This window comes from Phascolarctos cinereus, unplaced genomic scaffold (assembly GCF_003287225.1).
Source record: "Phascolarctos cinereus isolate Bilbo 61053 unplaced genomic scaffold, phaCin_HiC Scaffold_5;HRSCAF=322, whole genome shotgun sequence".
Lineage (NCBI taxonomy): Eukaryota > Metazoa > Chordata > Mammalia > Diprotodontia > Phascolarctidae > Phascolarctos > Phascolarctos cinereus.
Window position 1 is genome coordinate 405816452 of NW_027555958.1, and position 11740 is coordinate 405828191.

General features: G+C 39.7%; 1 long non-coding RNA gene across 1 annotated transcript in view; it reads left to right on the plus strand.

Moving 5' to 3' along the window:
• LOC110206832 (uncharacterized) overlaps positions 1–9938 on the plus strand; it is a 62957-nt gene extending 53019 nt beyond the window's left edge. The window contains exon 2 of the long non-coding RNA XR_002324023.2: positions 9699–9938. This is a non-coding gene — a long non-coding RNA (uncharacterized LOC110206832). The remainder of the gene's footprint in view (positions 1–9698) is intronic.
• Positions 9939–11740: the final 1802 nt, after the last annotated feature.

An 11740-nucleotide genomic window follows, 5' to 3' on the forward strand; every position in this document is an offset into this window, starting at 1 on the left:
GGCCTTGGAGTCAGGAAGATCCAAGTTAAAATCTGACCCCAGACACTAGCAGTGTGACCCCAGACAAGTTACTTAATTTCTATCTGCCTTAGTCTAGTTATCTATAAAATAATCCAGGATTGTTATAAGGGTAAAATAAATTAATACTTGTGCTTTGCAAATCTATATAGCAAAGCACTATGTAAATATTAGCTATTATTATTATTATTATCATTTTAAAAAACCAACAACTTCCAAGATATTTCAGCTGTTCATTCACTTTGCCAGTGGCAGTTGAGAGCAAAGACTAAAGTAGAACTTGGAGAACATCAGCTGAATGGGTGGGTTGGGATGGGAGTGGGGAATGCGTGCAGAAGATGAGTGGAGTCAAGGTTGAAGGAGAAGGTCTAATCCACTTGAAGTATCTGTTGACGCTGGTACGTGCCTGTAGGGCTGGTGCAGGGGCAAGGCACACTGAGGACCGAGAAATAACTCAGGAGTGTTTCTTCTCAGGGCAGTCACTAGGATTTCTGAAGAGCTGCTCCTCAGCCTTTCCTGGATTGAAACTCTCAACCCCCAGGGCAGGTAAATAGGTGGACTAAGTGTTTGCCAAAAGGTTCAGCTATTTGATTAATTCTATTTTTGTACTTTATGTTAGGATCTTTGGGACCCCAAAGACAAACTAATACACAAATTGGGATTTGGGTATTGATCCCATCATGGTTTTTTAAAAGATAGTGCCTGAGGAGCTGGGACCTGGGAAATAAGAAATGAGATGACTACAGAGTCGTCAGATTTGAGTATCCCCCACCCCAGCACAGTAACAAAGAAATCTGATTCTTTTCCCCTTACTTCCTGTTAGAGAATTTTTAATTAGCTGGGGAGCAATAAGGAATGACTGCACTTCCATCTTCAACTTTGATCTCCTCCTCTTGTGTCCCTACACACAGTGCCTTTCACTGGAGCCTGTCATAACAGGCCCATTGCCCTTAGACTGCTCCCCTCTCCACAGTCAAGGCTCCCTGTTGTAACCATCTCCTCTCACTGGAATCCACTTGTTCCAGAATAGCCCTTCTAGAAAGCTTCTTAAACTGCTACACTAATCCTGTGTTAATGTACTGATGGACTAAGGCAGCCTGGGGCCAATATCCCAACTTTGTTATCTAACCCATTAGAGGCTTTCGGGGGTAGGAAGGATGACTTTCAGGCTACAAAATACTGTAGGAGAGGACTGTTTTACGGGAAAATAAAATCAATCAATATTCACTGATTTCTATGGTAGCCTGGCCTTTTGGTGACCCACGGCTCAGATTCTAGGCAGCCACCAACCTGCCGTTAGAAAGAGTTCAGTTCATGCGCTGTCTATAATTTACACTGCCTTCCTCAAAGCCAGTCTTCTAAGGAGATTTGTTTTTCATGCTTGCCTTTGAATCAGACTCGACTAATCCGAAGGCTGATGCTGCCACCTGATGTCCAGTTCTGGGAAAACTTTCTGGCTGCCCATACAAATAGAGCGCTCACCTACAGAAGAGAGATTATAACTACTACTATGTCATCTCACCCTCTCCACCCCCACCCCCGTACAACCCTTTGTAGCTAGCTGTCAATCTCTAGGAAACTACAGCCTCACACGTGGTGTGCAAGCCCATCGTGCTTCTGTGAAGCCTGTCTTCCTCTGAGAAGCCAGTGATCAATTAACAAATACTTATTGACTACTTCCTATGTGTAGCACTGTGAAGGTTCTGTGGCAGATAAATAAACAAACCAAGGCAAGTCCTTTGCAGCCAGTAGCAGAATTATCATCTCAACACAAAGGGACCTGGGAGTTCTTTCAGTCCAATCCATCCATGACTGTACAGAATTCCCTTCTGTGACATTCCCCAAGAAGTGGTTTATCCAGGCTCCCTCAGTGAAGAGGAATGACTACCTACCTCTGGGGCAACCTATTCTATTGTAACCCCTGTTTGAAATAGCTTGGGGGCATAAGAGCATCCAGTTAAATCTAAAATGGATCTTAGGTCATCTAGTATAACATTTTCATTTTGCAGACAATGGAACTGAAGCTCAAGAGAGGGTAAAGTGGCTTGTTCAAAGTCACAAATGATTCGAGTGGTTGCGTCAAGATTCAAACTCCCTATCATCTGAAATTGACAGTCATTACTATTCATACAGTGCCACAATATCTCTGAGTTTTCTCCAGGTATTTCTTGTTTGTTTGTTTTAACATTACTCTGCATTGTGCCCATCTTGAAACTAACAAGAAGGAACTGAAATTGTGTGGTCTGTATAGCCTCAAGGGAATACTATAAATGGAATTGCTAAAAAGTTACTTACTACTGTGCTACAGCAGGACATTAAGAGTCATTTGTTTTATAGCGAACATGTCAGAGGAGGATGCATGAAAAATACAGCTGGAAGAGTCTCTGAAGGGTAGTCCTGGGTGTAGAACAGAGTGATGTCACATTTGTCAGAGATACCCCACAATGACCATTCAGAAACTCCAGTTTTCTGGTGATCAGGAGAGAAGCAAAGGCCATCCCAAATGGAATCTGAGTAAAACTCTCACATGGTGAGAGTTTTCTTTTCCCTATGTGTGAATTTGATATTGGGGGTTAGGTGGGAATGGTAGATAGTCTTGCACTGCAAATAGTCTCTGGACATGGATGTTCCACTGGGGAAAGAGAACTTGAAACTCAAGCTCTTTAGAGAAACTGGCTGCAGTTGAGATTTCAGATCTTTCTAGGAGCTGCTTAATTTTTCTGGGTTTCCAGCTTGCTCATCTGTGGAATGAGATTGGGCTAAAATGATCTTCCTTCTACTTTAAAATTTAGGATTTTCCTGTGATGTTTTCTTTGTTCTGTTCTTTCATCATACCATCCCACTGGGCAGGCAGGCAATCATTCAACTCGAGGAATATTTATTAGGTGTTTAGTCTCACTCGCAAGGTAATCTGCATGGATAATGAGGGGGCATATTGAGGAGTGAAAAATAATCTCCTCACCACTGCTGGACCCACTTCCTGTGTCATTTTGCTAAGTGCAATTCATATGATGGTTTACAGGGATCCAGATTAGCACCCAGGAGTATGACAGAAGTTACTGGAAATGTTCTAACCATAACTCAAATAAGAGTTTAGATTAAAGAAGATGAACAAACTTAAATATCAAAGGATTTCTCTAGCTCTGTGACTGGAGTCTGAAATCATCAATGTGCTAAATTGGGCTATGAATAAAAGAACTGATAAATCCCTCCCATATGGGAGAAGAGGCCACTCATCAGCTAAAGATTAGCAAATGGCAGTGGAGAGAAGGGAGCAGTTCACTGAAGGTACCGACAGAAAGCATCAGGGATGACAGTTTTAAGCCTGATAACATGATGAGGTGTCTTGTAGGGAAGTAAGGACCCAGCTGTCTAGACCCACACCTGAGGTGAATTGGAGGCAGCATTGGAGGTAGGAAAGAGTTTGTTCCACCAGTAACAGTGCCTTAGGATTAGGAATTTCCCTGGCGTGGATTATTCCCTGTAGTCACGTGTTTTTTAGATGTGTGTCCCTCCATTCAATTTACTCAGAGATGCATGCTTCCTGGACATGTATGTCCCTTACCCATGTACCCTCTATGTATGTTCTCTGCCTACATACCCTCCATTATATGTGCCCTCTCTTACTAATTATGTGACAACCTTGGTGTAAAGGGAGGTGAGGTTGTCCTTGTCACTTACTTTGTTATGTTACTAACTTAAATGTATTAGACCTGTGTAGTGGGAACTATCAACTTCAAATGGTACAGCAAAATAAAGAGAAAATTATTGTTCTGACCTGGGCCTGACTCAAGTCAGTTCCCAGTTAATTTAGGTTTGGAATAAAATAAGACACTTGGAGTCATTCAGCAGTTAACAAAAAAGTTTTTTCTTTGCTAGAGCAAGAGGATATTCAACAAGGTCAGGCACAGAGGACATCTTGAGTTGGTTCAGCTGAGCAAAGCTTCCTTTCATGAGTTATCCATTGTGAAACACCAGCCATGTATCTCAGCACCTTGTTATTCAAGCATTGAGGAAGTAACTTCAACATGCTGAGCTGTTCGTTTTTCAAAAATGGGGAGAGGTGTGGGGGAGAAGTGTTTAAGATATGCCTCCTATCACAGTTGCCTTCATCTTCCCAGCAAGATTCTATGAGTTTGAACTCATATCTAAAGGAATTTCAGATAATCTGCTACTTTTCAGTGGCTCAAGAAAAAAATGTGGTAGATGATATGAATGGCCCAGAAGTGTGAGTGTATCTAAAGAGCCTCATTGTGTTTGGAAAGACTTCAGAAGAGTATGAGGAAGACCTCATGTTAGACCATTTGGAAGATGATGTTCTGAAGATGTCAATTAAATGCCAGTTCTACAATCTCAACCAGGTAATAAATAGGTCACATAGTATCTTAACATAGAGTGAGTCCCTTCTGGGAAAAGAGAAGTACTCATCATCTTGCTTAACAAAATGCCAAAGAATTTTTGAGAGCTAAAGACTTTGTTGTAATTTGGTGGCTATTATTATCAGAAATTTTATCAGTGAAGACTCTTTATATCATTTGGGAAAAGGGTGTGTTGGAGAAGAATTGGAAGCAGAAGAGCGAAAGGGAACAATCTGGTATGAGTCCTCTGGCTTTCTTTGCAGATCATTGGTGTAGGAGTTGTGAGCAGACATTCAAGGACTTAGTCAACTGCCTCAAATTATTGAATTATGTGGATTTTAGCAAGCCTTTTGCATTACACAGTTTCCAGCCTAGAGGGCCTGGAGTAGTTTTATGCCAGGAGATTGAATTGTATCAGAAACTTACTGTATTTTCTTAGAGAAGACTGATGGTGAGATTCATTATCCCTTAAATAAATCAAAGTTCTTAGCTCTGAAGTAGGGTGTCACTAATTAATTCCAAGGCTATGTGAACACAGTTCATTTTCAAGTTTGGTTAGACAAATCCAGAAGACAAAGGGGATTATAAAAGGTCCTGACTCAAGGTGATAAGGATCTAGTAAAGGAATTGGGCATGTTTAGGCTGGAGAAAGAAAACTCAAGGTGAGGGACACACATCATGGGTGTCTTTTACTATTTAAAGGGATTTTAAATGGAGAAAGGATTAGACTTGTTCTGTTTGCCCTCTATGGACAGAACCAGGAGTGATGGTTGCAGAAAGGCCAACTTGGACTTAACGTCAAGAAAATCTTCCTTACAATTAGAGATGTTGAAAACTGGAATGGGTTGCATTGGGCGGTGGTGGGGATTGGTTTCTTGTATGCATTACATTAGATGACCACTGAAATCTTAATTCAAGTTCTGTGACTCTATGAGATAGCAAAAGGTAGCTGACAGTCTGGGACTTCTACCAGTGAATGTGTTGTCAGTGAATATAAGTTTTGTGGTGATAGGCTGAAACTTGGCTGTCCTCAAATGAAAGGTGCTATATGTTGAAGGTCTTTGCAAATTGATACAGGCCAAGAAACAGAAGCATGGCCCTTGGGAATTCAAGCATTGTTCCCCAGAGGGGACCTTGTGGAAAAAATGGCAGAGATTGGACTTATGCAATGCATTACTATAGTGGACCATAAATAAATCCAACCAGAAGTATAAGAATGAAATTGGTGGTTATTCAAGACTTTCTGCCCTCTAGCTATGAAAGAACTGTATGATGATTTTGGACACAGGACAATATAGAACTCTGGAGCTGATAAAAAGGGATCCTATGCCTGAACAAATTGTGATATATGATTGTGATGGAATACTATTGTGCTATAAGAAATGATGAGGAGTATGGTTTCAGAAAAACCTGGGAAGATTTATGTGAACTGATGCAAAGCGAAGTGAGCAGAATCAGGAGAACATTGCATACAGTAATAGCAATATTATAATAATGAATTGTGAAGGACTTAGCTACTCTGATCAATACAATAATCCAAGATTATTCCAAAGTATTCATGATGAAAAATGCTATCCACCTCCAGAGAGAGAGAGAGAACTAATGCAATCTGAGTGCAGATGGAAGCATAATTTTTTCACTTTCTTATTTTTCTTGCTTTTCTTTTTGCAATATGGCCAACATGGATATATTTTTGCATGATTTCACACATATAATTAATAACACATTGCTTGCCTTCTCAAAAGATAGGGGAGGGGCAGGAGGGAGGGAGCGAATTTGGAACTCAAAAATTAAAAAAAAGAATGTTAAAAATTAATGATATATTTATTTTTTTTAAAGGGATGCTACTGGCCAAGATAGCAATACACATCTATAAAACATATGAGACCTTTCCTGTATTTTATGTGTTCAAAAAAAAAAGTCCTAATGACTTCTCCTGCTTATCTAGATGAAAGCAATGGAGAGCATTTATCAAGCTTCTACTAGCAAGTCTTTGAATCTTGCATATATAGATATTTTATGTCAGATAGGAGATATAAAAATATGAACAAAGTCTCATTTATTTATTTATTTATTTTTAATATAAATTCATTTTTTTTGTTTTAAATTTTCTCCCTTCCTCTCACTCCCTCCCCAACCTATTGAGAAATTAAGCAATGTGGTATTAATCATGCATGTGAACTGGACTTTCATCCAGTATAGATCCAGCACACTTAACCAGGAACTAGAAGCTCTATAGGGCTATAAGATATAGCCCTGGGCCTCAGTTTCCTCAACTGACAAATAAGGGCATTAGAATAGATGACTTCTGTGATCCTTTCTCACTCTAGGTCTATGTTCTTGTAAACAGAGTGTGACGTTTTTCTCCCATTGGAATAGGCAACCCCTGGTAAGGACATTCCTTCTACCAACTTAGATCATTAACTCGTTTGTAACTTAGAATATTAAAGCATTCCTTGGGGAGCAAGAGGCTTATTGATTTGCTCAGGGTTACAAAGCCAGCGAATTCAGAAGACCCTACTACTGCTCACAGTGGGAATATCATCTCCCTTATTCTTCGAATATTATGATATTACATACTATGTAGCAATATGCCATCACTGTAAGAATATTGGTATCAAAAGAATGCATTTTTTTTTTCAGGAAAAAGCTTGTGATGATTGAAAATATTATGTAATTTCCCTTATGCTATCCAGTCTGTTCTCTTCCTCCTGTTCAAGGGTCCAGACTATTGTCTACCTGCCCTTTCTTTCTGAGATATCTTTACTGATGAACCAGATCTATAAGCTGGACATTAACTACTTATCACATGCCAGACAATGTGTTCTACTCAGTTTTCCTAAGGTTTTATTCTTTAATATGACTATGGATCTCATGTCAGAGGCTTAGAAATGCTCCAGAGCTTGATGCAATCAACACAGAGTGGTCTGCAAATGGGAACATCCGATGGCTCTTATTATCTACTGGGAATCCACCTTCCATTTGGCCTCTGTGATGGATGCCTTCCATGACAGTGGAAGAAAAAGCCTTTGTTAAGCATGCTGGATTTTATATCTCACATGATAGTAGCAGGATCGCTGAATAAATTTTCTCTTCTGTTCAGTCCTTCCTGGAGGACACACACACACACACACACACACACACGTGTGTATAAATACATATATGTATATATACACGTATGTATGTGTGTGTATATATATATGGGAAACGCCTCATTAGAGGATAAGAAGCTTTCAAGATTGAGTTTTGTTCTATCACATCAAAAGTCTTTTCATAGTCAAGAAACAATAAGCAAAGTGGAATCTTGAATCCTCTGCTCCTTTTGGTTAACTGTGTGACTAAAGACAATGTCTGGCTATAAAACATAATTTGGGAAATCCTGTCCCATATTTCTCACAAATCTTTCTCACATTTCTAACAAGGATGAAATTTCATAAATTTAGGAAGGATATCATTAATAACATGTAGAAGTAAAAAGGTAAAAGTGTGGATGGGTAGATCTTGATGTTTGGGGCAGTAATAATGATCAAAATGATTTTCAATTGTTCAGTATCTTCCTTTCTTGAAGATATCTTGAGATTCATCAGCACCAAATTTCACAGCTGTGTCACCTCCTGTATCAGCTTCCTTTGTATCGACTAAATCTGGTCCAGTCACTTTTTCTATCTTTGTTTTCTGAAATGGCAGCCAAGAGGCACAGTGGAGCAAGTGTTGGCAGACCTGAATTCAAGTGTGGCCAAACCACTTTCCAGATGTGTGACCCTGGGCAAGTCCTTTAACCTTTGTCTGTCTCAGTTTCCTTGTTTATAAAATGGAGATAATAACAGCACCTACCTTCCAGGATTTTTGTGAGGATCAAGTGAGATAATATTTATGAAGTGTTTTTTAATCCTTGAAGTGTCATCTAAATACTAGCTATTATTAGTATTGTCATTTCCATTTTCTCAATAGGGACTGTGATAGATATTAGAGTCCAAAAATAGTGACTCCAATATATTACTGAAGAAAATTGTTATAAAAATATTGACAGATCTTCTTCATTTACCATCTGTTTGTTGTTCTTCAGTTTCATCCCTTGGATAATCAGGCTTAATTGGATCTTGTGACATATTTTCTGTAAGCTTGTTTTTTTCTCCTTCATTCCCTGCTGATTTATAATGAGTTTCTCTCTACACTACCAAAAAATAAAAATAAACATAGTTTTGCATACATAATATCTGTATAAAATACAAATACATATTGATATATGCCTATAATGCAATGTAATAATTATAATAATGCATATGTAATAATGATACATACTATTTGTAAAATGAAAGTTCTTGAAATAGCTGCAGATTAGACCCAGGGTCCTAAGGGGGAGAAAGGGGAATAATCATTGCTCCTAATAGGTACCAAGCACGGTGCTGAAACAGCTTTTCAAGGTAAGCGCTATTATGATCTTCATTTTACAGTCGAGGAAACTAAGGCAAACAGATGTTAAGTGATTTACCCAGTGTCACACATCTAATTAGTGTCTGAGGCTGTACTTGAACTCAAGTCTTCCTTAGTTCAGACTTAGCGCTCTATGCACTATGGCACTCCCTAGCTGCCTCTGACTCATAAGGTAATGAGTTCATAGGTAGGGTTATAAAAGTAGAGGTTGTAAGGCACATTGATACTAGGAATGATTCCTGCACTGGGTCGGAGGTAGGACTCAATGATCTTTTAAGTCCCTTCCAACTCAAAGATTCTGTGATCCTATAATAATAGGGTTAGGTTTCCTACCTACCTGTTACCTCTTGGCTCTTTACATTAAGTCCTAGGTCTGAGACGTTCATTACAGAGTAGGCTTCCTAGGTAGAGCCTGTATTTATCTTTCTGGGACAATATAGTCTTAAATTCACTATTGGTACTCAGAGCAATTCATTCATGATCTGATTGCATAGACCATGGCTGTCCCCAGGTAGTTCTGTCTTTTGGGGGCTTCTGCTTTCTTATTTTATAGAAAGTATGAAGTCTTTTGTTTAAATTGAACCACTTCCTTCTATGTGACACCACAGTCTGACTTTAGATGTGACCCTGAGTTTTTCTGTCTGGACTTCATTGGTTGTTTCCATGTTGGTTGTTGAACAGATGTTTGGGATCTCCCAAGAAATATGAGTCATAAAACTTAGACATCTCAGTCTTAAATTCACTCCTTATGTGGTCTTATGATGGGCATAGTGTGGATGCCCCATGAAGACAAAGAGCTGTAGTGAATGCCTTGTTCCCTTCTGACCACCAACATGGCATCAAATGTTTACTATAGTTTTCTTTATCCTGTTTCTTTCTTCATTTCAGATTTCTGAATGGGCTCAGGCCTCCTTCACGAGTGTCCATCTGCCATGGAATATGGAACAGACCAGGTCCTGACAGACCAAACCAGGAATTCCCCCACAGAAGCTTAGCTGACAAAGCTACTGAGGGAAGGAAGAGGACCATGGATTTATAATGTGAGGATGATGATGAGGAAGAAAAGAATGAGGAGGATGGTGGGGGAAGTAATAATAATTACTGCCCAATAAATAATTCACAAGAGAATCATGAAAGCTCAGATCTACCTTCCATGGACACATTCTCTAAGGGAGAGGTTTTCTATGTTAATTTCTCTCTCATCAACATCAGTGGTTCAGTTGGGACCTAAGCATAGTAGTCAACCTTCAGACACAAGGTAGAAGTGCTGACTTTGAAAGGGATCAGGCAAGGATATATGGGAGACAACACCCTTGTCCAGCATGTAAAGCCGCTATCCTCTGTAGTAACCTTCAGCACAAGTCTAGAGGAAGCCTGTACATTAATGAGATCTCATCTTGCATTGGGGAAGAGACAGACATTCCAGCAAATCATGGCAGAGCCTCTGGTGACCTGTCAATCTTTCCTTTCAATATAGCAAGAGTGGGAGAAGTAATCATGGCAATGTTTGAGGAAGTATAGACCTATCCCTAGCAGACTCCTCACGAGGTGTTACCAAGGCAAGAGGCAACTGGCATATCCAGGCGGAGTAGTTACCAACCCAGTGGCTAAACCCCAAGCCCAGTAAGGCAGTGGCATAACAACTTATAGTAGGCTTGTCCAGCCAGATGAGCCAGGTAGGGACCCAAGCAGCAGAGTGCGATGAAGAGAAGGAGCAGCCCTGAAAGTTTGCACAGTGCGGGAAGGCTTTTCAAGAAGTCTAGTAAGCCACAGAGTCAAACTGAGTCACACAATGGTACCAAGCTTTATGCCTGTGAGCTGTGTGGGAAGGTTCCCCACCAGGGAACCCTATAGCAGGACCAGCACTTGCACCCAGGTAAATGGTTTTCCAAGTGCCCATTTTGTGTCAAGGTGTATACATGGCCTTCAGCCTACCACAGCCATACCCATACTGGTGAAAAGCCCTACCACTATCCAGACTTCAGTAAGGACTTTGTACAATTTTCTGCCCTATTGAAGTCCCAGAACAACATACATCTCAGTGATAAGCCCTTCCTCTCTCCTGACTAAGCTAGACTTTCAACAAGTCCCCTTTTGCACCAATATGGTAGAGCACCAGTGTGTGCATTCTGGTGAAAAGCCCTTTGCCTGCAATCTATGTGGCAAATTCCTCACCAAGTCATACAACTTTTTTTTTTAAGCACCAGATTGCTCTGTATTTTATTTTTTAAAATAAATTTCATTGATATATTTTGTTTTTCTGTTACATAAATTTCCTCTGGGCTTCTAAGTAGTACAGTGCATAGAAGGCTGAGCCTGAAGCGAGGAAGACTCATCTTTCTGAGTTCAAATCTGGCCTCAGACACTTACTAGTTGGGTGACCATGGACAAGTCACTTAACCCTACTTGCCTTAGTTTCCTTAACTATAAAATGATCTGGAGAGAAGGAAATAGCAAACCACTCTAGCATCTTTGCCAAGATAATGCCAAATGAGGTCATGAAGAGCTGGACACAACTAAAATGACTCAACAATAACAAATTTCCCCCTGTATCTCTCCCTTTTCTCTTCCCAAAGAGCTATCACATATAACGAAAAGAAAAAAAAACACTTTTTTTTAAAGAAAGAGGAAGAAGGTAAAAAGAAATCAGCAAAGGCAAACAATACATTAAAAAAAATCTAAAAATAAATTCAATGTTCCATTCCCATGGACTTCCCATCTCTCCAAATCAACAGGGATGTCAGGAGGAGGTATCTTCTCATATCTCTTCTTTAGGTTCAAGCCTGATCTTTGTAATTTTACAATATTCATTTTCAATTGTCTTGTAGTGGCTATTCTTTCAGTTTGCATTTGTAAATATTGTATATATTGTTTTCTTGGCTCTGCTTACATCACTTGGCATCAATTCATGTATGTATTTCCATGCTTCT